Below are 10,006 nucleotides of genomic sequence, written 5' to 3'. Positions count from 1 at the left end.
CCCTTCCTGACTTGGGGCTGACTTATAGCTATATGAAATGTTCTTAGTTCTTACAATAACTTGCTATCCTGCATTTACCTGTGCTAATTATTTTATTAACCACAAGGTGAGGTTGACCTTTGTGAGGCTCACAGTTCTGATCTTATCCTTTTGTTATTTTCTTTTTTTTCAGATGTAGCAATGAAACATTTCATTCTGAACTTCCAACATTTAATTAATGTTCCAGAGTTATTATTCACAATCTATTTGTTCAAATAATAGAAAATGAAGTTAGAAATTGAGATAAGATTGATAATATTGATAGAGCAAATCTTCAAAGAACATCGCCTATATTTTATAAATTGTGTTAGTTCCTGAATTACTAATATTTAAAGTTGCATAACTGTCATTATTATACTAGAAAGTATACTATTGGGGAAAAATATGATAAAAGAACCTGAAAATAAATGCTTTATTGAGCTTTATGGGATAGTATCTCTATGAGTTACAATAATTACTTGATTTAATGTGTGTTATTATTGTTAAATGTATTCTGTTAATTTGCACTCTAGTTCCTACTTTCATTGTAAATGTTTAACTGCCAAATAAGACTTTGGATACAGATTCAGAATAAAAATATTGAAACACTTATTTAAGCATCCACCCTCATCCATGACATGGTATTATTTCTTAACTCAAGCCTATAGCCACCACCTTGAAAGAACACTAGCAGCTTAAATTTAGGGACTACATGAGCTACTAAATTTGTGACCTGATTTTCATTAAAAACAGTCAAGATAATTCAAAGTAATACTTTTTTCAGATAATAGTTATGAGGAAGCATAGTGTATTTTACAAATGCCAGTTCATCTCATAGGGATAGGGTTACTTGCCTATTTTGTTTGGGATAAAAGAAAACACAAAAAGGAAAGGAGGCCAGATGAATACTTTTTCTGCAATTAGTGGTGATGCATGTAGTGAACTGCTAAGCATCCATGACTAATCGAGATAGACAGGGCTATCCCTTGCTAATCACAAAAGATATTGGCCTGTCCATAGAAGAAAAGAGTGATTATATCAAAAAGAACAGTCAGCCATTACCAGGGCATACTCTAACAAGAGTGTCTGTGAATTATAAGACAAAAAGACAGAGAAAAAAAAAGGCAGTGTTAATTATCTTTGAATGAGAAGGTGTGTTTATGTGTTCATGTATCTCACGGAAAGAGGCATTGCTTTGTTTTCTTTTAGAAGAGGTATTTTTTTAAAGGAACTTACTACTTGGTTAAGTCATGGAATTCATTGTCATAAAACTTAGTGGAGTAATTGTTTCTTATAATATTGTAGAACACAAAAAACTTTGTAATTATTTATTTTACAGTACCTAAATGATCTTTAAATATTAATTAGAACCCACTGTCCAGCAAGTACAGAACAAAAAATGATGCCAAAGGAAACCAGTGGGCTGAATTTTTGTGTTATGGCAATGCAGTTCTGTTCATTTTCAGCTAGCAATTATTTATGTAAACATAGAATTAAGTCTTTGTTTATAATTTATAAATGATGCTTCTCTGCCAAACACAGGTTTAACTTTAAGTTTTTTTGTTATTACTGAGTCTTCTGCTTGGATACTATCTTTGGGTTCAGCAAATACCTTTATCAGGGAATGAGAAGTTGGAAATTAACTTTTATGTAAGTCGCCAATCCCCTCTTTGTCTCCTTTTTTGGAACCTTTGGAAATTTCTCTCTTTTCAAGATGACTGCATAGATCTAACTATCCAAAGAACAATAAACATTCATAAAAGCTCAGTTGTTCAAAAATAACTTTTCAAATTTCAGAGCCCTAATATGTTGAGTATTCTCTATGACTCTGGTATAGCAGACGGTGCAATGGATTGAGAGCTGTTCAGTGAGTGGCAAAGGTTTGGTCAGAGATTTCCCATTGATTTGTTTTTTCCCACCAGGCCTCAGAAACCCACAAACTATGAGAAGATCACAAAGGAGGAAGGGGTTGAGGATATTGAGGGAGTGTGGCTCAAGAGAACAATCATCCAAGAAGCATAAAGAAGAGAAACCAAAATGACTGTTTTTCAGAGTGAGATTTTTTTCTGTGGTCCAAGAAGAGATTGGGTTCACATTTAGTTAGAGTGAGATAAGTGAATCTTGAGAAATGCGAGGCTGTCAAGAGTAAAGTCTGAGTTTTCCCATCTAAGATATCTGTAGAGGATGTCAGAACTGGTTTGAATCGCAAAGAGGAATGGTTTTTGAGAGGAAGAGTAATTTGTGGTTTACACATCACATTGGGAAGCCAGGATTTCACTTCCAGGACAGCAGAAAAGTTAGCTAATATGTTCATTAGCTGAGTTGGCAGGGGACAGAACGATAATTCAAGCACTATATGGAACACACTCTTCTGCCAGAAGGATGTCTCAGACCTTGTACTTCAAGTGACTTGTCAGAAATCTTCTTTGGATTTAGTTGTAGGCTGTGATGCACATCTAATAAGATTGTGATTGTTTCTGATTTGAAATAGGTAAGAATAGTATGCAATGATTCCAATCAAAATATTTTAAGCATAGGACAAATTGTCAAGATCAACTATATATAAGGCTTCTTATTTCATTGCTTGTAAATTCTGCCAACATCAAGCCTGAAAAAGGAATCATGTTCTCTTACACTGGATCCCTACACTTTTACAATTCCAGCAATATTCTCTTTTACTGTTTCTTATAATTGAAAACCTCTTCGAATATATTATTGGAGGAAACTGGGCAAAGCAGTATAAAATGACTACACAAAAATAATTACACAGTATGGGATATTCCCAGATTTAGTTTATTTGCATCTCTACCAACTTAGTCATATTTTGGCACTAAACACAGTCTTGGTCTACCACTCCTGCCTCCTAAGTATGTCTCAAATGCTTCTATTTCTCCTTGTTCCCATTACCACCACTTTTGCTCAGGACACAATCATCCCTTGTCTAGAATGTTGCAATAGCTACTTTCCTAACTGGTTTCCTTGTTATCTGTCTTATCCACACTTCTGGTTTTCCCCACACTGTAGCTGATGGAACTTTTCTAGTGCACAAATGTAGCATTTCTGTTTAATGTATTTTCATTCTACCTTATTTTGCTTAGTAGAAATGTCCAGAACCTTTCTTGATCTCTCTCTCTCTCTTGCTCACTCACTGACTCTTGCTCTCACTCTCTGGTCTTCTGTGTTTTAGCACTAGTGTCTTTGTCTCTAGGGCTTTGATTAGAAAACTCTTCTGTCCCTCATCTCTGCCCCATTCCCTGCCACCTGGAAGATTCCTGATTACTCCTTCCAGTCTCCCTTTGGATGTCACTCTTATAGGAAGAATTATTCTCTTTAGACTAACACAGGCATTCTTCCCTTGTGCCCCCAAGCACCCTGTACTTATTTCTTTGTTATTTAAAAATGTTCAAAAGGTCTTGCCATCACCTGCTTCTTTCAACAAAGTGTAAGTTCCTTAAGGACAATGTCCATAATTGTACCTCTAGTGTTTAGTCCAATACTTGGCACAAAGTAAGCAATCAGTATTTACTAGATAAGTTGAAAGTTATTTGACAACGCTCCACAGCAATCTTTCTCAGTCCTCTTGGATAAAGAGGACATGGCAACATCAATTTTAGATGGTTTTCTAGACATAAAATTTAGTCTTTTCCTGAAATAACCAGAAGGGTGTCTGATATATTAAGCTGATTACTGTGTCTCCCTCAATCAGACATTTTCCTGATCCAGCTCTTTGGAGACATTCTGCCTATCTTAAATGTCTACAGTGTGTTTCTCACTCACTCAGAAATTTTCCTGAACCAGCTCTCCAGAGATATTCAACCTGTCTTTAAGCCATCTTTCTCTTGCTTTTAACTCCCCTTATTCTTGGCTTTAACCTTCTGACTCATCACAGTTTCCTTTTGCTCACACTCCCATATCCGGATGGATCGAAACCTTTTCTCTGAATACTGTTTTGTTTTCTAGTCAAAATTGGGGTCATCAAACATTTCACATAAAAACCCCCTATTTAACAAATGGACAAACAAATATAAAGCAAAATTGTTGATGCAAATATGTGTATATTTTGGGAAACACATATGTAACCTCAGGGTTAGCAGCTATAGAAAGGATTGTGAGTGATTAGGGAGTAGGCATTACAGGCAGAAATAGCCCAAAGTCTGTAGCTACCATTCAAGGTTACTTTAAAATTTAACGGATATCTCAAATCATCAATGTCTTTGTATCAAAGATAAATCAAATTCAAAGCAAATAATTGTAGAATTTCAAATATCTTTGAATTTTGTTTGTATTTTAATTACTGATTTAGCAAGTTGTCAAAAGTGAAATTATGTAGACTCTGTGCAAAAGCAGTTACAAGTGAGACAAGCAAGAAGTAAGGTTGTAATTTTATACAGGTAGATGTTTTTCCTTTGTAGCATTGGTATCTTCTTTAGTTCCCCCTGGACAGCCCTCGGATAAGTGACATTTAACAAGTCACCAGAAGACAGAAGACAGCATCTTATTACTTTAGGGTTAATCGTTAACAACATGGTTGTACTAGTGACATTGTTTATAGTGTTCAATTAAATGCCAATTTAATGACACTCCACATTTAAACAGCACTGCTGAGCCTTTATGTAGTTCCAGCCCAGAGGATTGACCAGCTGTCCACTCTTGCTGACCCTCCACATGCCGTTCCTTCTGTTTTTCAAGGATACAGGTAATTGCTAGTCCTGAAGGAGACTGAAACAGGCTATTGTCTGGCTATATCCATGATGCCTTTCTTAATAGGAAATGAATTGGCACTCTTCATAGCATCAAGTTCCCAGCAGAAAACTGGGTTTGGATATTAATGCAGTAGGAACTGTGTTTCATGAAGCCTTGGCTGAATATTACACTGTACATTTGCAGCTTTTTATTATACCTTGCATTTTGAGAGGAATGATGGCTGCATTACCACCGACTAAGCAGCTGCAGGGTTATCTCTTTCACACAACCAATCCACGTGGGCTTTTGGAAATAGGGTTTTCATACCTGAAAAGTACTCCCTTTCCAAGAGTGAGAGCATACAAGCTCACCAAGCACTAATACTCAGCTATGATGAGACTGCTGGCCCCTGATAATTGCATAAAGAAACCAATTTGAACCAAAATGCTGCTACTGAAATGTGTTTTTCTAATAGACTTCTATAAATATATGAGGTTTTGGGCTTTCACATATCCTCAGGTGAATGAAGATAAAGTTAAGGTCTATTTCACCTAGATGATGCACTAGCTACTTATTCAGATACAGTCTAGATGAGAATGTATCTTGAAGATATCAATTGTATCCCCCTTCTTACTTTTAACAAATATAGTAGACAGGTGCTTACTACATTATTTTTCTTCATGATAAAGATATTCAAGAGATAGTTTCCATCTCGGAGAACCTCACAGTCTAATGGTAAAGATAAGCATAAACAGAAAAATACAATACAGTATAGAGGTGGATATGATGTTGGTGGTATTGTACTGGGCAATACAGGGATATAAAGGAGACAGACCTGGTCAATACAAGAGAAGAAAAATTAACAAAGAAACCATATACTGAAAAAAATGTCTTGAATCATCAATATGAGACGATTTCAGCACTTGGTTCATGTAACTCTATTATCAGCTTCTACAATGTAAGTTTTTTAAATGTGCCATGTATCACCTAACAGGAACATCTGTGCTGGTATGTGATATCTGGTGATGAAAATAGTATCAACCTGAGTAAATTGAGAATTAAACATCTCATTTAAACTCCTTAATATGGCACACAGCAACATCTGGCATGTGGCAGTTGTAAACATTCTCTATCATTAATTATTAATGGAAGAGAATCAAATAATTATTTTTAAAGAATATTTATATTTTAATTAAAATTGGTATATATAGAAAGAGACACAAACAAAGAGACAGAAAGAGAGAAATATTGAGGAAGAGAATCACACATTGTTTATTAGATATTAATACTACAGGAGACCTCTTGAGGAATCCTGCTTTATAACAAGCCACACTGAGAAATTCTATTTTAACTAAATTATCAGGATAGGCAAGCTATACTTCAGTACACTGGTTTGTTATGAGTATATGTTTGTTTTTTTATGACTTCTAGCTATTCTAGTGAGAATTTAATTAAATGTTCTTACTTGAATAAATAACCTGATAAAGTGAGTTCAGTGATGACTACTGACTGGAGGGGACTGTCTTTGGTGATTGATTGCTCTGAGGATGCAATGCTGAATTTATTTTGCTTTGTATTCCAACTCTTGAGTGGTGTTTGATCTCAGGCACGGACTTTCTGGATCATAACACTGAATCAAAATTCCCAGGAACTCAGGTCAATTATTTGAATTATTAATATTTCTTAATTCATTAAACATTGTTATCACCACATCATGTACAATTTCTTCCTTATTATATCCTGGTACCTATTTCCCATCCCTCCTTTTGTAACCATATAATGAGATCAGTTTAAGTTCTTGAATTTGTGCATATTCTTGAAAAATGTCTAGTGTTTCTGAAGTTACTATTTTCTTCCAGTTTTATGTGTAATTATATATGTGATATTGTACTGTAATCTTTTCTTTCTTCATTGCTTTACTCAACATGAAATTTTGATGTATTCATATAGTTGTGTGTATAACTAGTTCATTTATTCTGAGTGATACATAGTTCTCATTATGTATAGCCAAGAGCGTGAGTATTGTATCATGTGGTGTTCACATGCTTAATTTCACCAAATATTCTCATACTGTTCTCCAGAAGGTTTGTGATGGTTTTTGCTACCATCGGAAATACAGGGTTGATGCCATCAGCCTATTACTTACAAAGAAAAAATTTTTGACACGAAACTTATGTGCAAATTTTGTAATATAGAAAAGTAGAAGTAAAGCTCTGTAGTGAATGTTGTGTGATATAAAAGTTAAGCAAAACAGTCATGTCTTGTGTTGAGGAGATGCTCTCTAAATAGTTGTTGAAAAATTGAGCTAAGTGCAGTGGATTTCTGGCTGTGTCATATATGAGCTGTGTCACCTTGAATAAATTACTGAACCTCTTAGTTCTTTCATCTCTAAAATGGATATAATGATACTTATTTTATTGGATTGTTTAAAATATTAAATGAAATCGTGCTTGAGAAGGTTTAGGTAAGCCTTAAGAAATAATAAACATTGGCTATTACTGTTGTTATTTTTATTGTTGTCACTATTGTTATTTAGTGATGCCATAGAGGTTCAACTGCAAAGGCAATTTTGAAAAGTAAGGTAAATTCTCCCAACATCTGTATCTCTGTTACACTGTTCCCAATAGAGTGCTTTTTGGTTCTTAAACTTTATATAATGCATTAACTGTTAGTACACTTACAGCTGATGTTTACATAGGAAATTTTATATTTGCATTTGGAAAACAAAATACAATCTTTTTTTTTTTTTTTTTTTTTTTTTTTTTTTTTTTTTAAGGCAGGGTCACCCAGGCTGGAATGCAGTAGTGTGATCACAGCTCACTGCAGCCTTGAACTCTTGGACTCAAGCGATCCTCCTGCCTCAGCCTCCTGAGTAGTTGGGACTATGGGCCTGCACCACCATACCCAGCTAATTTCAAATATTTTTAGTAGAGATGGGATCTCACATTGTTGTTCATGCTGGTCTTGAAGTCCTAGCTTCAGACAACCCTCCTGCCTGGGCCTCCCAAAGTATTGGGATTACAGACATTAGTCACTGTGCCAGGTCAAAATACAATCATTTTTAGAAAACAGTGTACAGTAAGTATGCAAGTTACATTTCAATTATAATTAGTAAGACATGACAATCACATGTAGATATTTTGAAAAAAGCAACATGCATCAACAAAGGAGACATATACTGGGGATATTTCTGGCTCTAAGAGCCATCGCAGTATCATACTCATTGTGAGCTATTCCAAGCCTGGCACACTTGTCCTGAGGTGTTTCCAGAATGCTTTTCAAAGTTTAACCACGTATTATACAATAAACACCCCCTTCAAATCACGAAAGTATTATTTTGACTTTTTAATAATAGCTGGCCAGGTGTGGTGGCCCCCGTCTGTAATCCCAGCACTTTGGGAAGCCGAGGCAGGCGGATCACTTGAGGTCAGCCTGGGCAACATGGCAAAACCCCATCTCTACTAAAAGTACAAAAATAAGCTGGGCAATGGGTGGTGTGTGCTTTTAATCCCATCTGCTTGGGAGGCTGAGACAGGAGAATCTCTTGAACCTGGGAGGCAGAGGTTGCAGTGAGCCGAGATCAAGCCACTGCACTCCAGCCTGGGCAATAGAGCAAGACTCCATCTCAGAAAATAATAATAATAATAATAATAATAATAATAATAATAATAATAATAATCGTATCCATTCTGACTGGCGTGAGATGGTACCTCATTGTGGTTTTGATTTCCATTTCTCTAATGATTGGTAATGTGAGCATTTTTTCTTGCTTGTTGGCCACATGTGTGTCTTCTTTCGAAAAGTGTCTGTTCATGTCCTTTGCCCACTTTTTAATGGGGTTGCTTTGTGCTTGTAAATTTGTTTAAGTTCCTTATAGACTCTGGATATTAGACCTTTGTTGGATGAAGAGTTTGCGAATATTTTCTCCCATTCTGTAGGCTGTTTACTCTGCTGGTAGTTTCTTTGGCTGTGCAGAATCTCCATAGTTTAATTAGGTACCAATTGTCCCTTTTCTTTTTTGTTGCAATTGCCTTTGGCATTGTTGTCATGAAATCTTAGCCAGGTCTTATGTGTAGAATGGTATTTCCTGGGTTATCTTCTAGGGTTTTAATAGTTTTATGTTTTATATTTAGATAATTAATGCATCTTGTGTTGATTTTTGTATGTGGTTACATGTAGGGGTCCAATTTCAATCATCTGCATATGGCTTGCCAGTTATCCCAGCACCATTTGTTGAATAGGGAGTCCTTTCTACGTTGTGTGTTTTTGCTGACTTTGTCAAAGAGCAGATGCTGGCGAGGTTGCAGAGGAAAGGGAACGCTTACACACTGCTGGTGGGAATGTAATTAGTTCAGCCATCATAGCAAGTAGTGTGAAGATTCTGCAAAGCACTTAAAGCAGAATTACTATTTGACCCAGCAATTTCATTATTGAGTATACATATAAATATAAATCATTCTATCATAAAGACACATGCACACATATGTTCATCGCAGCACTATTCACACATGCAATCAACCTAAATGCCCGTCAGCAGGAGACTGGATAAGGAAAATGTGGCACATATACACCATGGAATAGTATGCGACCATAAAAATAATAAGATTATGTCTTCTCCAGGAACATGGATAGAGCTGGATGCCGTTATCCTAAGCAAACTAATTCAGGAAAAGAAAAACAAATACCACATCTTCTCACTTATGAGTGGTACATAAACAGTAACACAGGGACACAAAGAAGGGAACAACAGACACTAGGGTCTACTTGAGGGTGAAGGATGGGAGGAGGGAGAGTATCAGAAAACTACCTATTGAGTTCTATGCTTATTACCTGGGTGATGAAATAATCTGTACACCAAACCCCTGAGACATGCAGTTTACCTATAAGGCAAAGCTGCATATGTACCACCAAACATGAAGTAAAAGTTTTTTTTTTTTTTTTTTTTTTTTTTTAAAGAAAGTATTAAGGAAACCATGAATAAGAAAACAAGTAAATGAAAAAAATAGTAGAATAAAAATAATAGAATAGATATTTCTATACACAAAAACAACTGTTGCACTAATTATATGAATTATTTGACAATTAGGAAACAATGTTTTATCATTTCACATCTAAGCATCTTTCTATATAGGGGTTTTCCATATTTTATTTACATTTAGGAAATAAGTTAATGGTTCTGTTAGAATGGGTCTAGGTTTTGTAGGAGCTGCAGCTTGTAATATTTGGGGGATCTCCTTTAACTAAAATAATATAAAATTATCTTACATCTATGAACATTACAAATATGCATTGCTAGTTTCTTCCC

At 35.4% G+C, this 10,006-nt stretch overlaps 1 pseudogene; it reads left to right on the top strand.

Annotated features, from left to right (window-relative positions):
• Positions 1–4,938: 4,938 nt before the first annotated feature.
• The window catches only part of LOC111546283, a 46,613-nt pseudogene continuing 41,545 nt past the window's right edge, over positions 4,939–10,006 (top strand).

This window comes from Piliocolobus tephrosceles, chromosome 3 (assembly GCF_002776525.5).
Source record: "Piliocolobus tephrosceles isolate RC106 chromosome 3, ASM277652v3, whole genome shotgun sequence".
Lineage (NCBI taxonomy): Eukaryota > Metazoa > Chordata > Mammalia > Primates > Cercopithecidae > Piliocolobus > Piliocolobus tephrosceles.
This window is presented reverse-complemented; position numbering and strand designations above follow the sequence as displayed.